Below are 18991 nucleotides of genomic sequence, written 5' to 3' on the forward strand. Positions count from 1 at the left end.
CCTTAGACTGTGACCCCTGGTTCTGGACTTCCCCAACATTGGGAACATTCTTCCTGCATCTAACCTGTCTAACCCCGTCAGAATTTTATATGTTTCTATGAGGTCCCCTCTCATTCTTCTGAACTCCAGTGAATACAAGCCCAGTTGATCCAGTCTTTCTTGATAGGTCAGTCCCGCCATCCCGGGAATCAGTCTGGTGAACCTTCGCTGCACTCCCTCAATAGCAAGAATGTCCTTCCTCAGGTTAGGAGACCAAAACTGTACACAATACTCCAGGTGTGGCCTCACCAATGCCCTGTACAACTGTAGTAACACCTCCCTGCCCCTGTACTCAAATCCCCTTGCTATGAAGGCCAACATGCCATTTGCTTTCTTAACCGCCTGCTGCACCTGCATGCCAACCTTCAATGACTGATGTACCATGACACCCAGGTCTCTTTGCACCTCCCCTTTTCCTAATCTGTCACCATTCAGATAATAGTCTGTCTCTCTGTTTTTACCACCAAAGTGGATAACCTCACATTTATCCACATTATACTTCATCTGCCATGCATTTGCCCATTCACCTAACCTATCCAAGTCGCTCTGCAGCCTCACAGCATCCTCCTCGCAGCTCACACTGCCACCCAACTTAGTGTCATCCGCAAACTTGGAGATACTACACTCAATCCCCTCATCTAAATCATTAATGTACAGTGTAAACAGCTGGGGCCCCAGCACAGAACCCTGCGGTACCCCACTAGTCACTGCCTGCCATTCTGAAAAGTACCCATTTACTCCTACTCTTTGCTTCCTGTCTGACAAGCAGTTCTCAATCCATGTCAGTACACTACCCCCAATCCCATGTGCTCTAACTTTGCACATCAATCTCTTGTGTGGGACCTTGTCGAACGCCTTCTGAAAGTCCAAATATACCACATCAACTGGTTCTCCCTTATCCACTCTACTGGAAACATCCTCAAAAAATTCCAGAAGATTTGTCAAGCATGATTTCCCTTTCACAAATCCATGCTGACTTGGACCTATCATGTCACCTCTTTCCAAATGCACTGCTATGACATCCTTAATAATTGATTCCATCATTTTACCCACTACCGATGTCAGGCTGACCGGTCTATAATTCCCTGTTTTCTCTCTCCCTCCTTTTTTAAAAAGTGGGGTTACATTGGCTACCCTCCACTCCATAGGAACTGATCCAGAGTCAATGGAATGTTGGAAAATGACTGTCAACGCATCCACTATTTCCAAGGCCACCTCCTTAAGTACTCTGGGATGCAGTCCATCAGGCCCTGGGGATTTATCGGCCTTCAATCCCATCAATTTCCCCAACACAATTTCCCGGCTAATAAGGATTTCCCTCAGTTCCTCCTCCTTACTAGACCCCCCGACCCCTTTTATAACCGGAAGGTTGTTCGTGTCCTCCTTCGTGAATACCGAACCAAAGTACTTGTTCAATTGGTCCGCCATTTCTTTGTTCCCCGTTATGACTTCCCCTGATTCTGACTGCAGGGGACCTACGTTTGTCTTTACTAACCTTTTTCTCTTTACATATCTATAGAAACTTTTGCAATCCGTCTTAATGTTCCCTGCAAGCTTCTTCTCATACTCCATTTTCCCTGCCCTAATCAAACCCTTTGTCCTCCTCTGCTGAGTTCTAAATTTCTCCCAGTCCCCAGGTTCGCTGCTATTTCTGGCCAATTTGTATGCCACTTCCTTGGCTTTAATACTATCCCTGATTTCCCTTGATAGCCACGGTTGAGCCACCTTCCCTTTTTTATTTCTATGCCAGACAGGAATGTACAATTGTTGTAGTTCATCCATGCGGTCTCTAAATGTCTGCCATTGCCCATCCACAGTCAACCCCTTAAGTATCATTCGCCAATCCATCTCAGCCAATTCACGCCTCATACCTTCAAAGTTAGCCTTCTTTAAGTTCTGGACCATGGTCTCTGAATTAACTGTTTCATTCTCCATCCTAATGCAGAATTCCACCATATTATGGTCACTCTTCCCCAAGGGGCCTCGCACAACGAGATTGCTAATTAATCCTTTCTCATTACATAACACCCAGTCTAAGATGGCCTCCCCCCTAGTTGGTTCCTCAACATATTGGTCTAAAAAACCATCCCTTATGCACTCCAGAAAATCCTCCTCCACCGTATTGCTTCCAGTTTGGTTAGCCCAATCTATGTGCATATTAAAGTCACCCATTATAACTGCTGCACCTTTATTGCACGCACCCCTAATTTCCTGTTTGATGCCCTCCCCAACATCACTACTACTGTTTGGAGGTCTGTACACAACTCCCACTAACGTTTTTTGCCCTTTGGTGTTCTGCAGTTCTACCCATATAGATTCCACATCATCCAAGCTAATGTCCTTCCTAACTATTGCCTTAATCTCCTCCTTAACCAGCAATGCTACCCCACCTCCTTTTCCTTTTATTCTATCCTTCCTGAATGTTGAATACCCCTGGATGTTGAGTTCCCAGCCCTGCTCATCCTGGAGCCACGTCTCCGTAATCCCAATCACATCATATTTGTTAACATCTATTTGCACAGTTAATTCATCCACCTTATTGCGGATACTCCTTGCATTAAGACACAAAGCCTTTAGGCTTGTTTTTTTAACACCCTCTGTCCTTTTAGAATTTTGCTGTACAATGGCCCTTTTTGTTCTTTGCCTTGGGTTTCTCTGCCCTCCACTTTTCCTCATCTCCTTTCTGTCTTTTGTTTTTGCCTCCTTTTTGTTTCCCTCTATCTCCCTGCATTGGTTCCCATCCCCCTGCCATATTAGTTTAACTCCTCCCCAACAGCACTAGCAAACACTCCCCCGAGGACATTGGTTCCGATTCTGCCCAGGTGCAGACCGTCCGGATTGTACTGGTCCCACCTCCCCCAGAACCGGTTCCAATGCCCCAGGAATTTGAATCCCTCCCTGCTGCACCATTGCTCAAGCCACGTATTCATCTGAGCTATCCTGCGATTCCTACTCTGACTAGCACGTGGCACTGGTAGCAATCCCGAGATTACTACTTTTGAGGTCCTACTTTTTAATTTAGCTCCTAGCTCCTTAAATTCATTTCGTAGGAACTCATCCCTTTTTTTACCTATGTCATTGGTACCAACGTGCACCACGACAACTGGCTGTTCTCCCTCCCTTTTTAGAATGTCCTCCACCCGCTCCGAGACATCCTTGACCCTTGCACCAGGGAGGCAACATACCATCCTGGAGTCTCGGTTGCGGCCGCAGAAACGCCTATCTATTCCCCTTACAATTGAATCCCCTATCACTATCGCTCTTCCACTCTTTTTCCTGCCCTCCTGTGCAACAGAGCCAGCCACGGTGCCATGAACTTGGCTGCTGCTGCCCTCCCCTGATGAGTCATCCCCCTCAACAGTACTCAAAGCGGTGTATCTGTTTTGCAGGGGGATGACCACAGGGGACCCCTGCACTACCTTCCTTGCACTACTCTTCCTGCTGGTCTTCCATTCCCTCGCTGGCTGTGGACCCTTCTCCTGCAGTAAGACCAACTCGCTACACGTGATACTCACGTCATTCTCAGCATCGTGGATGCTCCAGAGTGAATCCACCTTCAGCTCCAACTCCGCAACGCGGACCGTCAGTAGCCGGAGGTGGACACACTTCCCGCACATGTAGTCGTCAGGGACACTGGTGTTGTCCCCGTGTTCCCACATGGTACAGGAGGAGCATATCACGTGACCGAGCTGTCCTGCCATGACTTAACCCTTAGATACACTTAAATTGCCGACAACAATGTTAAAAGTTACTGACTAATAAAGAAAAAGAAAAACTACTCACCAATCAGCAGCCAATCACTTACCACGTTGGCTGTGACGTCACCTTTTGATTTCCTTCTACTTTTTTGCCTTCTCTCCCAGCTGGAGCTGCACCGCTACGCCTCTCTGGACTCCCGCCTCTCTCGACGCTCCCCGGACTGCTGAGCCTTTTATAGGCCGCTGCCTCTCTGGACTCCCGCCTCTCTCGACGCTCCCCGGACTGCTGAGCCTTTTACAGGCCGCTGCCTCTCTGGACTCCCGCCTCTCTCGACGCTCCCCGGACTGCTGAGCCTTTTATAGGCCGCTGCCTCTCTGGACTCCCGCCTCTCTCGACGCTCCCCGGACTGCTGAGCCTTTTATAGGCCGCTGCCTCTCTGGACTCCCGCCTCTCTCGACGCTCCCCGGACTGCTGAGCCTTTTACAGGCCGCTGCCTCTCTGGACTCCCGCCTCTCTCGACGCTCCCCGGATTGCTGAGCCTTTTATAGGCCGCTGCCTCTCTGGACTCCCGCCTCTCTCGACGCTCCCCGGACTGCTGAGCCTTTTATAGGCCGCTGCCTCTCTGGACTCCCGCCTCTCTCGACGCTCCCCGGACTGCTGAGCCTTTTACAGGCCGCTTTTAATTTCTCCAAACATGGGTACCCTGGGAATTTACCGATACATTTTCCTTTTCCTATTACTGTCTCTTGACCTAATGATTTTTTCCATTCTTTAATTTCACCTTTAAGATCTTTAACTTCCGCTTCCGACTTTTCAAGTTCAAATCTTTTCTGTCGCAGCTGTGCACAAACAGCTTGCAATTGGTCCTTTGTACTGGTCAGTTCTCGATCATGTTGGGAACGCATTATAATTTCATTCTGCTTTCGGATCTGTCCCATAACGGCTAGGGATCATCTAGTTCGCTCTTTATTTTTCATACGGGTCGTTTTTCCCCAGACCCTTTTAATCTCGTCCAAGGACCATTGTCCTTTGGAGGTTCCGTACTTTTGTTCGATCTTAATACAGGTTTTAGATAAGTTGAATTGTTGCTCTATGTATTCTTTCAACTGTTGGAGGATTTCATCTATCGAAACCTCAGGTGATGCCTGCCCACCTTTAACAGTTGTAGGCAATTCTTTGCTCTTATCTCCTGCTGCTATAATACTGATTTCTTTACTGGGGTCTCGAGTCGTAGGTTTTCTAGCCGATCAGTGGGTCGGTGATTAATTAACTAACACACCACCAAAGTTAGACGTCTATGGGACCTCGAGCCGACTACCAACCGGAGGGTTCACAAACCGGAGGGTTTCGGAATCGCGTAGAAGAAGAGGCGAATTTAGACTTTTGACCGAGGACTTTTATAAAGAGGAGTCCTTACCTCAGTATGTAGGTGTGATGTCCAAAATTCAGTTTCTTTCCTCAGCGATCGTGTTCATGATGCCAAAATTGTTAGATCTCTTAATTTCCAATGAAATGAGAACTTCGGTTGTAGTTTTAATGTAACTTTATTCTGGCAGCAGCAACAAACTCTTGGCTTTAAGCCGGGCCTTTGTCCTTCTGAGACCACATGGCTAAAATGGTTGTACTTATACCTGGTTCAATTTACAGAAAAGAACTTGCCTTCTTTGACCTTATTGGCTCAATTGATAGTCTGTTAACCTTTTAATTGGCTCGCTCCCCAAGGTCCTAAAATGTCAAATTGATTGATGACTTAATGCAATGTGGTCTGTGTTTTTTCCAAAACTGCAGCCGGGCTACAGAGCTTGAATTCTCTATCAGCCCCTTTAAGGGGCTGCACGAGCCATTCAAAATACTGCGCATGCGCAGTTTTTGTATTGAGAAGCTGGCAAGCCGGCTGCACCGGTTTCCTGGAGCGCTGCATGGCCGCAAGGCTGCATAGCTTACAGGGAACATTGCTCAGGAGTATCTGATTTTTTAAAACAATTTTTTAATACAATATTGGCCCATAATTTGCAGTCAGCGGCAAAGCAAAGGTCGCCACTGGCCTCGAAGAAAGCTGACCACAGAGATCTCGTGACCTCTGTGGCGAGAGGTTTGGCTTTTTCAATGTGCAATTAAGATCAGTGCAGTGTCGTGGGAATCCCATAGTGCAATCTGTTGTGACGTCAACACGCTGTCTAAGCAGCCAATCACAATGCAGAATTCTCACAGACATTGAACCAGGAAGTAAATAAGTTGCTTTTGTTCTGACTTTTTACAGTGTTATAGAGAGCAAAACAAAGTTTGGGGCTCTCACATGTGGAAAAGGTAAACTGAAATAAATATGAACAAACTTTTGCAAAATAGTTTTTTTATTAATTTTCTTAAAATGTTTTATTTTTATTATACTGGAGAGATTTGACACCCCACAAAAATAAAATTAGTTTTTCAGGGCCATAACCTTTGTTTAGCAGTCAATACACTGTTAAAACCCCAGTTACACCTAATCCAAAAGGGTCTAACTTTTAATGGGGTATTTAACAGCGATGTTACCGCAGAAAAGCTCAAGTATTTATCATTTCACTGATATCCACACTGATTGCCGGGCCAGGGGGGCGGGGGGCACAGCGCCACCAGTGTTGGAGCAGTGAATGACTAACCATAACTTCAGCATTTCCACATTGGGATACGCAGGCACTACATCCCGAGGTTGTGGTCACTTTCAAAGGGGTGATAACAGCGAACACTGCTCGTTCACTGTTACTACCCACTGCAAGTTCTGGTCCAATATATAATCTTGTTGGGTCAGTTCAGCATCCTCTCAAGCTCCCACCCTCTTTATGTCCTTAAGATCCCTACTCCAAACCATAAGTCCCAGGCCTCCTCATCTTCATGGCTGCTCCAGTGCCAGTCCTGCTGTGCCTTCCCTCTTGGCTTTGCCTAAACTAGAGAATGCAGTGACGGCAAACTAATTTGGTATCCTGAGTTCAAGTGAAAGTCATCTATCCCGTTCACTGGCACTCAGGGAGACAGGGTAGAGTTATCATACAGGCTCCAGATCCTTGCAGAGCAAGGCTGAGACGGTCTAGTGGCACAGCAGTCATGGACAAAAAGGATTGCATATGGAGTCCGGGGTTGGCGGGGGGGGGCGGTGGGGGGGAGGTGGTTATGGTGAAGAGACAGGAGTTAAAACATACATTGGAAAAAGCATTAGGGTCGAAGCTAACTGTCGGCTAAAGCATCTCACAGTCAGACAACAAGCAGCTAGTTATGTCCAATTGTAAAATGTAGCCTATTGCCACTCATGTTGCATAATACAATTGAGTTCCAAATTATAAAAGATTATTGCCATGGACTCATAAGACTGATGGAGAATAGATGTGATATTTCTTTCCCTTGAATTTCTAGGCTGGTATCTTAGGCACATTTTCAAGTTTCTATTATTAAAAGGGACCAAAACTAAAAGCTAAGCTTTGCATATTAATCTCAGCTTTCAACCCCACAGATAATGAATCAATGCTGCTACACACTATATTAATTATCTTCAAATCATATCGCGTATCAAGAAATACAGAAGCAGTAGAGCAACGCAATAGCATTTTGGAAAGAAAAATTCCATAACCTAATCTTTTATGACAATGCCATGCGAGGGATTTTGCCAGCCTGCCTGCATGCTGCAGCTCACAGCTAACCAATTCTTACTGGGGGGGAAAATAAAAGACAATATTTTAAATGGAACTGCTTATAATTTGGTGACTAGGCTTTACAGTCACTGAAAATAATTTGAGAATGGCTTGTCATCCAAACAATGTTCAGTAAACCTTGACTCTCTTAAGTTGGCTAGAAGCCATTATTTGGCAAAGGCAAATATTGATTCCTAGCGACAAAACAAAGGCTAATTAAAATAATGGGGACAACCAGACTGATGGATGATCTCAGAATACAATAAGGGCAAGGCACTGATCTTCAAAGTTGCTTGGAAAATGCAATTAGCTGCAGGAACATTTATAAACAAAAGTGTTTTGCCAGTCATCAATCATTACATTTGAGCCTATTTTTCCAATTCTGCCAAGTCAGCCAAACCAGTCCTCTGTAAAACTAAAAAAAAGTGTAGCTTTATTTTCTTCATTCAAGGTCAATTGGACCTGTCTGAGGTAAAGCTATTTTTAGGTCTGTTCATTAGTAGTTCTCAGCTTGCCTCCCTGCCACGAGGCCCTGAGAGACATGCCCCACCTGTGATCCTAAATTGGACAAGATGGCACTTAATCTTTTCTTCCTGAACAAAATTAACTCCAACAGCCTGTGATTGAGCTCCATTGTTACCTGTCGAAAAGAACTGAAATATAACATTATATTTGGCTCTCATATGTATTAAAAGCACAAAACTCCAGTTTCTAAAGAATACACTCCATAATTATTTACTTAGCACATAATTATCTTTCCTTGCCCAATGCTCCTGGACAGCATTAACAACTTTCTTTACACAGGCACTGTTCTCCTTCCCTTCCAAACCATCATCATCATTTCCCTCCTCAAAAAGCCCACCCTTGACTCTTTTCTCCTCCCTAACTACCATCCCATATCTAATTTCATTTTCTTCTCTAATGTCCTCAGATGAAGATGTTAATAAACTTGCAGAATGGGCCTGTAAATGGCAAATTAATTTTAATATAGATAACTGTGAAGTAGTGGATTTTGGTAGGAGGATTAAAGAGGCCATATACTCCTTGGAAAATAAGAGCCGAAATGGGGTAGAGGAGCAAAGGGATCTGTGGTTACACTATCACAATAGAGGCACTGGAATAGGTGCAAAAAAGATTTACAAGGTTTACCAGAACTGAGATTTATAACTATCAAGAAAGACAGAATAGGCTGGGAGTGACCTAATAGAGGTTTTTAAATTATGAAGGGGTTTGAAAGGGTAGACGCAGAGAAGATGTTTCCACTTGTGGAGGAGTCCAAACCTAGGGGCCATAAATATAAGACAGTCACTAATAAATCCAATCGGGAATTCAGGAAAAGAGAGTGGAACTTGCTACCACAAGGAGTAGTTGAGGTAAATAGCAGAGATACATTTAAGGGGAAGCTATATGAGGGAGAAAGAAATAGAAGGAAATGCAGGTAGGGTTAGAAGAAATAGGGTGGGAGGAGGCTTGTGTGGCGCATAAACACTGGCATCGACCAGCTGGGCGAAATGGCCTGTTCCTGTTCTGTAAATTCTACATAATTCTATGTAAATGTGTAATCTTCACCCTGCAACTGCACTGAAATTGCTCCAGCCAAATTCATCGCTAACTTTATGACTGCAATCATAATGTATTGCCCCCCTTAACCTTCCTGTAGCATTGAACACCATCACCCACCCCACTCCTTCCTTTTCCACCACATCTCCTCAGTTGTCCACCTCCGTGGACCGCCTTCACTTGAAGGCGAATCCCAATGTAACCAGCACATCTCAAGTATTGGTTTCACTCTCCTCTCCAAACAACCACCTTGGAATTACCCCAATATTTGATTCCTTGCCCCTACCTTTTCCTCATTTACATGTTGCCCCTCGGTGATGTTATCTGTAAGCATAAGTCAACTCTATAAGTGTGCCTCTCAGCCACAGCCGACAACATCATAACAACGGTTGTATTGTCAAATTGCTCGTCTGGCATCAAGTCATTGGATGATCAACTGGACTTTGATAGAATGAATTTGGCTGGAGCAATTTCAGTGCAGTTGCAGGGTGAAGATTACACATGTACATAGAATTATGTAGAATTTACAGAACAGGAACAGGCCATTTGGCCCAACTGGTTGGTGCCAGTGTTTATGCGCCACACAAGCCTCCTCCCACCCTATTTCAACTAACCCTGTCTGCTTTTCCTTCTATTCCTTGCTCCCTCATTTAGTTATATAGCTTCTGTACTCTTGCTGCCAACTTCATGTCTCTGCTCAGTTGCTTGCTCAGGCTGAACTTTTAGCTCCAAGCTTCATATCCTATTCCTCCTCTGGAGCTTTTTCACCTCCATCCTTATCTCACCCCCACCTCACTGAAACCCTTAACCATGTTTTTGTTATTTATAAAGTCAACTTCCCGAATGCCCTTCATATGAGCCTGCCAAGCTCTACATTACATAAACTGGAATTCCAATACAATCTGGCAGGGGACCAGAGGGGTATAGAAGCACCCCATAGCTGCACTAATGTTAATGATCTGGAAAGAGGCCTTTGCATGATCGAAGCCCTCACTTTATCTGTAAGCCATTTCTCAACATTTAAAACAATGAACTTCAAGGTCCACCAACCACAAGTGAACTCAGAGTCTGGTATGAGAAGGACATTACAAGCCAGCTTCTTCACAAAGGTAAGATCTTGCCTTTCAGGAAGTAAGAAACACGTTCCCCTTCACTCATCAGGCTGTATTCAGGAACCTCCAAATCAGGTACATTTTTCAGGAGCCAATGATGCATCAAAACTTCAGTGAGATCCAAGCCCTCCATAGAAAACATAGAAACATAGAAAATAGGTGCAGGAGCAGGCCATTCAGCCCTTCTAGCCTGCACCACCATTCAATGAGTTCATGGCTGAACATGAAACTTCAGTACCCCCTTCCTGCTTTCACGCCATACCCCTTGATCCCCCGAGTAGTAAGGACTTCATCTAACTCCCTTTTGAATATATTTAGTGAATTGGCCTCAACTACTTTCTGTGGTAGAGAATTCCACAGGTTCACCACTCTCTGGGTGAAGAAGTTTCTCCTTATCTCGGTCCTAAATGGCTTACCCCTTATCCTTAGACTGTGACCCCTGGTTCTGGACTTCCCCAACATTGGGAACATTCTTCCTGCATCCAACCTGTCCAAACCCGTCAGAATTTTAAACGTTTCTATGAGGTCCCCTCTCACTCTTCTGAACTCCAGTGAATACAAGCCCAGTTGATCCAGTCTTTCTTGATAGGTCAGTCCCACCATCCCGGGAATCAGTCTGGTGAATCTTCGCTGCACTCACTCAATAGCAAGAATGTCCTTCCTCAAGTTAGGAGACCAAAACTGTACACAATACTCCAGGTGTGGCCTCACCAAGGCCCTGTACAACTGTAGCAACACCTCCCTGCCCCTGTACTCAAATCCCCTCGCTATGAAGGCCAACATGCCATTTGCTTTCTTAACCGCCTGCTGTACCTGCATGCCAACCTTCAATGACTGATGTACCATGACACCCAGGTCTCGTTGCACCTTCCCTTTTCCTAATCTGTCACCATTCAGATAATAGTCTGTCTCTCTGTTTTTACCACCAAAGTGGATAACCTCACATTTATCCACATTATACTTCATCTGCCACGCATTTGCCCACTCACCTAACCTATCCAAGTCACTCTGCAGCCTCATAGCATCCTCCTCGCAGCTCACACTGCCACCCAACTTAGTGTCATCCGCAAATTTGGAGATACTACATTTAATCCCCTCGTCTAAATCATTAATGTACAATGTAAACAGCTGGGGCCCCAGCACAGAACCCTGCGGTACCCTACTAGTCACTGCCTGCCATTCCGAAAAGTACCCATTTACTCCTACTCTTTGCTTCCTATCTGACAACCAGTTCTCAATCCACGTCAGCACACTACCCCCAATCCCATGTGCTTTAACTTTGCACATTAATCTCTTGTGTGGGACCTTGTCGAAAGCCTTCTGAAAGTCCAAATATACCACATCAACTGGTACTCCTTTGTCCACTTTATTGGAAACATCCTCAAAAAATTCCAGAAGATTTGTCAAGCATGATCTCCCTTTCACAAATCCATGCTGACTTGGACGTATCATGTCACCATTTTCCAAATGCGCTGCTATGACATCCTTAATAATTGATTCCATCATTTTACCCACTACTGAGGTCAGGCTGACCGGTCTATAATTCCCTGCTTTCTCTCTCCCTCCTTTTTTAAAAAGTGGGGTTACATTGGCTACCCTCCACTCGATAGGAACTGATCCAGAGTCAATGGAATGTTGGAAAATGACTGTCAATGCATCCGCTATTTCCAAGGCCACCTCCTTAAGTACTCTGGGATGCAGTCCATCAGGCCCTGGGGATTTATCGGCCTTCAATCCCATCAATTTCCCCAACACAATTTCCCGACTAATAAAGATTTCCCTCAGTTCCTCCTCCTTACTAGACCCTCTGACCCCTTTTATATCCGGAAGGTTGTTTGTGTCCTCCTTAGTGAATACTGAACCAAAGTACTTGTTCAATTGGTCTGCCATTTCTTTGTTCCCCGTTATGACTTCCCCTGATTCTGACTGCAGGGGACCTACGTTTGTCTTTACTAACCTTTTTCTCTTTACATACCTATAGAAACTTTTGCAATCCGCCTTAATGTTCCCTGCAAGCTTCTTCTCGTACTCCATTTTCCCTGCCCTAATCAAACCCTTTGTCCTCCTCTGCTGAGTTCTAAATTTCTCCCAGTCCCCAGGTTCGCTGCTATTTCTGGCCAATTTGTATGCCATTTCCTTGGCTTTAATACTATCCCTGATTTCCCTAGATAGCCGCGGTTGAGCCACCTTCCCTTTTTTATTTTTACGCCAGACAGGAATGTACAATTGTTGTAATTCATCCATGCGGTCTCTAAATGTCTGCCATTGCCCATCCACAGTCAACCCCTTAAGTATCATTAGCCAATCTATCTTAGCCAATTCATGCCTCATACCTTCAAAGTTACCCTTCTTTAAGTTCTGGACCATGGTCTCTGAATTAACTGTTTCATTCTCCATCCTAATGCAGAATTCCACCATATTATGGTCACTCTTCCCCAAGGGGCCTTGCACAATGAGATTGCTAATTAATCCTCTCTCATTACACAACACCCAGTCTAAGATGGCCTCCCCCCTAGTTGGTTCCTCGACATATTGGTCGAGAAAACCATCCCTTATGCACTCCAGGAAATCCTCCTCCACCGTATTGCTTCCAGTTTGGCAAGCCCAATCTATATGCATATTAAAGTCACCCATTATAACTGCTGCACCTTTATTGCATGCACTCCTAATTTCCTGTTTGATGCCCTCCCCAACATCACTACTACTGTTTGGAGGTCTGTACACAACTCCCACTAACGATTTTTGCCCTTTAGTGTTCTGCAGCTCTACCCATATAGATTCCACATCATCCAAGCTAATGTCTTTCCTAACTATTGCATTAATCTCCTCTTTAACCAGCAATGCTACCCCACCTCCTTTTCCTTTTATTCTATCCTTCCTGAATGTTGAATACCCCTGGATGTTGAGTTCCCAGCCCTGATCATCCTGGAGCCACGTCTCCGTAATCCCAATCACATCATATTTGTTAACATCTATTTGCACAGTTAATTCATCCACCTTATTGCGGATACTCCTTGCATTAAGACACAAAGCCTTCAGGCTTGCTTTTTTAACACCCTTTGTCCTTTTAGAATTTTGCTGTACAGTGGCCCTTTTTGTTCTTTGCCTTGGGTTTCTCTGCCCTCCACTTTTCCTCATCTCCTTTCTGTCTTTTGCTTTTGCCTCATTTTTGTCTCCCTCTGTCTCCCTGCATAGGTTCCCATCCCCCTGCAATATTAGTTTAACTCCTCCCCAACAGCACTAGCAAACACTCCCCCTAGGACATTGGTTCCGGTCCTGCACAGGTGCAGACCGTCCGGTTTGTACTGGTCCCACCTCCCCCAGAACCGGTTCCAATGCCCCAAGAATTTGAATCCCTCCCTGCTGCACCACTGCTCAAGCCATGTATTCATCTGCGCTATCCTGCGATTCCTACTCTGACTAGCACGTGGCACTGGTAGCAATCCCGAGATTACTACTTTTGAGGTCCTACTTTTTAATTTAGCTCCTAGCTCCTTAAATTCTTTTCGTAGGACCTCATCTCTTTTTTTACCTATGTCGTTGGTACCAATGTGCACCACGACAACTGGCTGTTCTCCCTCCCATTTCAGAATGTCCTGCACCCGCTCCGAGACATCCTTGATCCTTGCACCAGGGAGGCAACATACCATCCTGGAGTCTCGGTTGCGTCCGCAGAAACGCCTATCTATTCCCCTCACCATCGAATCCCCTATCACTATCGCGCTCCCAATCTTTTTCCTGCCCTCCTTTGCAGCAGAGCCACCTACGGTGCCATGAACTTGGCTGCTGCTGCCCTCCCCTGATGAGTCATCCTCCCCAACAGTACTCAAAGCAGTATATCTGTTTTGCAGGGGGATGACCACAGGGGACCCCTGCACTATCTTTCTTGCACTGCTCTTCCTGCTGGTCTTCCATTCCCTATCTGGCTGTGGACCCTTCTCCTGCGGTAAGACCAACTCACTACACATGATACTCACGTCATTCTCAGCATCGTGGATGCTCCAGAGTGAATCCACCCTCAGCTCCAATTCCGCAACGCGGACCATCAAGAGCTCGAGGCGGATACACTTCCCACACAGAGCTAGTCTTCTCCAGATTCCTGCAATCAAAGCTCTGCCCTGTACACTGGTATCAATTCCATGTTGACAGAATGGCTAAAGGAGTATAGGAGAATAGCAGAATAAAAATGGAGGGAAATCTGGCAAGCAAGCCTCATAATCACCATTTGCTGTTAAATACACAAGGATCAACTTGAACATCAAAGTTACACCACCCTACCTAAGCTTCAGAGAGGCTGCCGTTCCTTGATGACTGATAGAAGTCAAGGAGTTCAGAAGACTGGCAGAAGTTCTTATTAACACAAAGAAAGAAGGGCTTCACAGATTGAAGTTCTCACAAGGTTAGTCAGACTTGGGACTGGAGGAACAGTACTTCATTGATAGAGAATTAAATCAAAATCATTTTCAGTTGCAGTATTCCTTTGATAAATCAAATGTTTGATTGCTGATATACACCATAATATGACAATACTGCCCTACATACCATTCTTAAACAGGGAATGCAGGACTGCTACTATGGGTGCAATCAGGATTATTTCCATTTTCATTTGAGTGTGTTACCACATAATTTGCATATTCCATAGCTATCTTATCAAATGTTGTGACATTTAAACCTGGTAAGTGGATCACGAGCAGCTTGAGAAACATTGTCATGATCATTATAAATTCTTCACGATTGGCTGCCGTTTTTCATTACGGTAATGAAGTCAGATTGTCAGGAATCGTATGTTTCAAAACCGTATGTCTTCATAATTTTGTTAGCATGATGTAAATTATGATGAAAATGAGGCAGATAAGTTGTATACTCACTAAACAAAAGGTGAGTATACCAATTGCAGAATTATGTTTATTTTTAAAAAAAGAGACATTCATCAAAGTAGGTTACTATTTAATGTTCCCCTCTCCTGTTTTTCGTTACGTTCAGAGATGCAATCATATAGAGTTGGGAGGGAGGCATTAGCGGCAATCTTGGGATTTGGGGGGTGGGGTCTGTGGGGGGAGAAAGAAGGTAATATAACCTATGCCAAAAAAAATTGGGGGATACACCCCTTGCCTCCTCTCCTGAAGGGACTGACCTGCTGGAGTATGATTTGATCTGCCTCCAAACTTTGCCCAAGTGTCCAGGCTTCATGTATGAGCCAAAACAATATCACTGGTCTTGTTGCTGTGGAAAGCATCATGGCCTAGCCTTATTCTGGTTTCACTTAACATTCACACACATGCATCATCATCATCATAGACAGTCCCTCAAAATGTGGATGACTTGCTTCCACGCCAGAAAAGGATGAATTCACAGGTGTTTCAATGAAGGACCTAATATTCCAGATCCCAAACTACATCCTGAAGGGTGGAAGATGTCTGTGCGTGGATTTTTTTAACGTTTGGTGGCCCGTTGCACACACGGGCTTGACAGAGCTAGGTCTTGGTCCAGTGGCAAAGGTTATCCAAGAGGACTGGAGAACTGCTCTGCTGCAAGGACCTAGTGCGCATACATATCACAGTGTGGACTGGCCCGTGTTGCCCCTGGGCCTCTGGCCTCGAACTCACGCCTCTCCTGAGCCCCATCACATCCCTCCAGACTCTTGCTGCTCCTGCTGTATCTGCCCACGCTCCAATCATCGACCTGCACCTTGATGACATCACTCTTCGCTGCCGTCGCCCTCCTGCACCAGCTCGCGCTGCTCCCTGGAGCAGTACACCTCTACGCTGTTCCCGGCCATCGCATCTCTGCTCCTTTTATGGCCCTGATCTGCCGTTGATGTTCCCACACAGGTCAGGGCTCCAAGCTGCTCCCACGCACATGCACTCCCAGCAATGATCACTGGGCAGAAATAGTATAGTGTTTTAATAGTGCTCTAACAAACATTAGTTAACTTAGCAAAGATCAGTAATTAAACCTGGAGCCTTCTGGTCTGTATGGTAATGTATTACAGCTGGCTATGCCTTTAATCAATAAGACATTTGGGCAACCCAGATTACATTGGCTCATAATTTGCGGTCAGCGACAAAGCAGAGGCGTTTGCTGCTGACTCAGAAGAAGGCTTCCCACAAAGATCTTGCAATGTCTGGTGAGAAGTTTGGCTTTTTCGACGTGCAATTGTGATTAGTGCAGCATAGTGGGGAATCCCCTAGTGCAATCTGCTGTGCTGTCAACAAGCTGTCTAAGCAGCCAATCACAATGCAGAATTCTCACTGACAGGGAATGAAGAAGTGAAGAAGCTCCTCTTATTCTAACTTTTAAAAAATGTTAGAGAGCAAAACAAAGATTGGGCATTCATATGCGTAAACAGTAAACCTGAAATAAAGATGAGCTAATTGTTAAAAGAAAAATATTGTTTTAAAGTTTCTTAAAAATTAAAATTTTTATTAAGATGGATAAATTTGACACTCCATAAAACTAAAATTAGTTTTTCACCGCCATAACATTTGTTTAGCAGTCAATACACTGTTAAAACCCCAGCTACACCTAATACAAAAGGGTCTAACTTTCAATGGGGTATTTAAGTGATATTATCGAAAAAACAAAGCTTTGGCCGGTTTCACTGACTGCCAGCTATGAGGGAGGGGTTGTCCGCAGCGTAGCCTGTCTCGCAGCAGTGAATGGTTGATCGCAATTTCAGCATTTTCGCGTTAGGTCTCACATGCGCGACTTGCTGAAATTGGGGTCCGTTTCAAAGTGGTAATGAAGGCGAATGCTGCTCGTTCGCTGTTGTTACCCACTGCATTGTTACGTGAAGACAGAAAACGCATGACAAATTGCCCATGGTGTTCAGCATCATTGCCATTGGGATTGGGAAGTATTACGAATGAGATATATAAGCAAGAGTGACACTGATTATAAACCTATTAAACCATTTTCAGGGAGTAGACAGCAGAATAAACAGCTCGCAACTTCACCAAAAAAGATACAAACCCACAGGTTGTGTGTGTTCATGCGTGCGGCGTGTGCGAGATGCCGCTGTGCAGCACTTGGCTTTATGTATGTGTGAATGGCCCGCGTGCTTACCGCGCCCCTCGCGGGCAACATTCCATGCTGCCGGCCACCAGCCGCTCACACCCAGTGTATGCGTCACCACATCGGCCCCTCCCTCCCCGCGTGCCCACTCCTGCCCCTCCCCTCTCACCGCGTGCCTCGCCCCGCCCTCCCCGCGTGCCCACTCCTGCCCCGCCCCTTCCTCGCATAACCGGCCCCGCCTTCCCCGCGTGCCCATTCCTGCCCCCTCCCCTCGCCGCGTGCCCACTTCTGCCCCGCCCTCCACACTCGTGCCCGACCCCTCCCCTCCCCGCGTGCCCGGATGTTCCCCAGCCTCACCGTATGTACACAGGGAAACATGGCGACTGTGGAATAACGGGAGAGACACGGGAGTGACCGATATTACACCACAGAAATATATATATTTATTTTTTAGGTTATAATTAATCGACGTTTCGACAGGTAAGATTATAATCGGTCATTTTGTAGAATGGAGCTAGCTGACCCTTTTTAAGACGCAGTAAGAGACCTTTTGTGTTCCCGTTTGCAAATGCACGGCTCGGGAAGAGCGGATGGCTGGAGCACAGCCTGCGTTTGACAGGAGCATTGTTTTGATGTAACGTTGTGGCGAGGGAAGCGACATTATCTTTCCGCAGACAAAGAGTGCGGGTCCCTCGCCGGGTAAGGTGTTGTATTTGTCTTATTGGCCGTTTTCAGAATAACAGGTGCAGTGCATTTGCGAGCTGGGTTGTGGATTTGGTAACCTTACTGAAACCGGCGCTAGAAAGTAGGCTGCACTTCTGTTATCATGAAATGTCAGTCTGCCTTTTAATTTAAACGATAAGGAGACGCTGGGCTGTTACCCGTGTCATCAAACAAACGTGACCCCTTTTCCAGGGGGAAATGTCAGTATATTGCCATACGTCTTGCGATCTCGTTAGTTCTTCCACTTGAACGCAATAATCCTTTCCAAGCAGGTTTGAATTTTCTTTGGAATAAGCTTCATACATCTTGTATGTCATATTGTGCGCTACAATATTACAATTCGGCATGAGGCCCTGAATTAGAAAAGTTTTGTTGTATATCCATCAGCACTGTCTGAAGCAGTGGCTTATATATCCATATATTAAAGTTTTTATATCAGATGGGAAAATATGTATCTTAAACTTTGGGGGGATATTTTCAAAGAATCTAATATTGAGTGATTGCATCTTACATAATATAGACAAAGCAATTCTATTTAGTTTACCATGTCTTGGATTACCAGTCTTGTGTTGATTGTTTCATTTTATTTCTGTCTCTTGCTATAGTTCTATATATGCAAAAGAAACTTTCTTTGAATTTGATGTTGCCATCTGTAGTTAAAATACAAATATATTACTAACAGAACTTTCATCTGAATGTATTCTTCAAATTCCCATTTAAGTTTAGCTCTAGCCATATCTGATGCCTCTTGCATGGTAGGATACACTGCACACATTTAAGCTGTAAACCAGTTGTATTCTGATTCACTTTTTAAACATTGCCAATTGCTGTTTTATTCTGTCTGTTAAGGCATTTTTATTATTTACATTTAATTTCAAAAACTAAACATTACAAACGGGTTACAAGTTGGAACAGGAAAACTGGCAAATGTGTAACAATTAATGGTCCAGATATAAACATCTTTTAAATTTAAATAACCTATTTAAATTACATTTACAGGTCTGGAAACACAAGCTCCCATGTTTTCTAGGGAATATTTTGTGTGGGGCAGTTTCTTTGTACAGCTTGGGATCAGTGGTAATGTGTGCTCTTACTGGCATCAACCTGTCTCTCCCTTTGCAGAAGTGTATTGTGTGGTTTGTGACCACAAGTGTGGATTACATCTGTAGACAATGAAGCTTT

General features: G+C 44.9%; 1 protein-coding gene across 2 annotated transcripts in view; it reads left to right on the forward strand.

The window, feature by feature from the left end:
* The first annotated feature begins 17436 nt into the window (after positions 1–17436).
* LOC139273233 (serine/threonine-protein kinase PAK 5-like) overlaps positions 17437–18991 on the forward strand; it is a 365900-nt gene continuing 364345 nt past the window's right edge. For both annotated transcript variants that reach the window (XM_070889858.1, XM_070889859.1), the window contains exon 1: positions 17437–17566. The gene's annotated coding sequence lies outside the window, so the exon portion shown is untranslated. The remainder of the gene's footprint in view (positions 17567–18991) is intronic.

The sequence above is a fragment of the Pristiophorus japonicus genome, chromosome 9 (assembly GCF_044704955.1).
Source record: "Pristiophorus japonicus isolate sPriJap1 chromosome 9, sPriJap1.hap1, whole genome shotgun sequence".
NCBI lineage: Eukaryota > Metazoa > Chordata > Chondrichthyes > Pristiophoridae > Pristiophorus > Pristiophorus japonicus.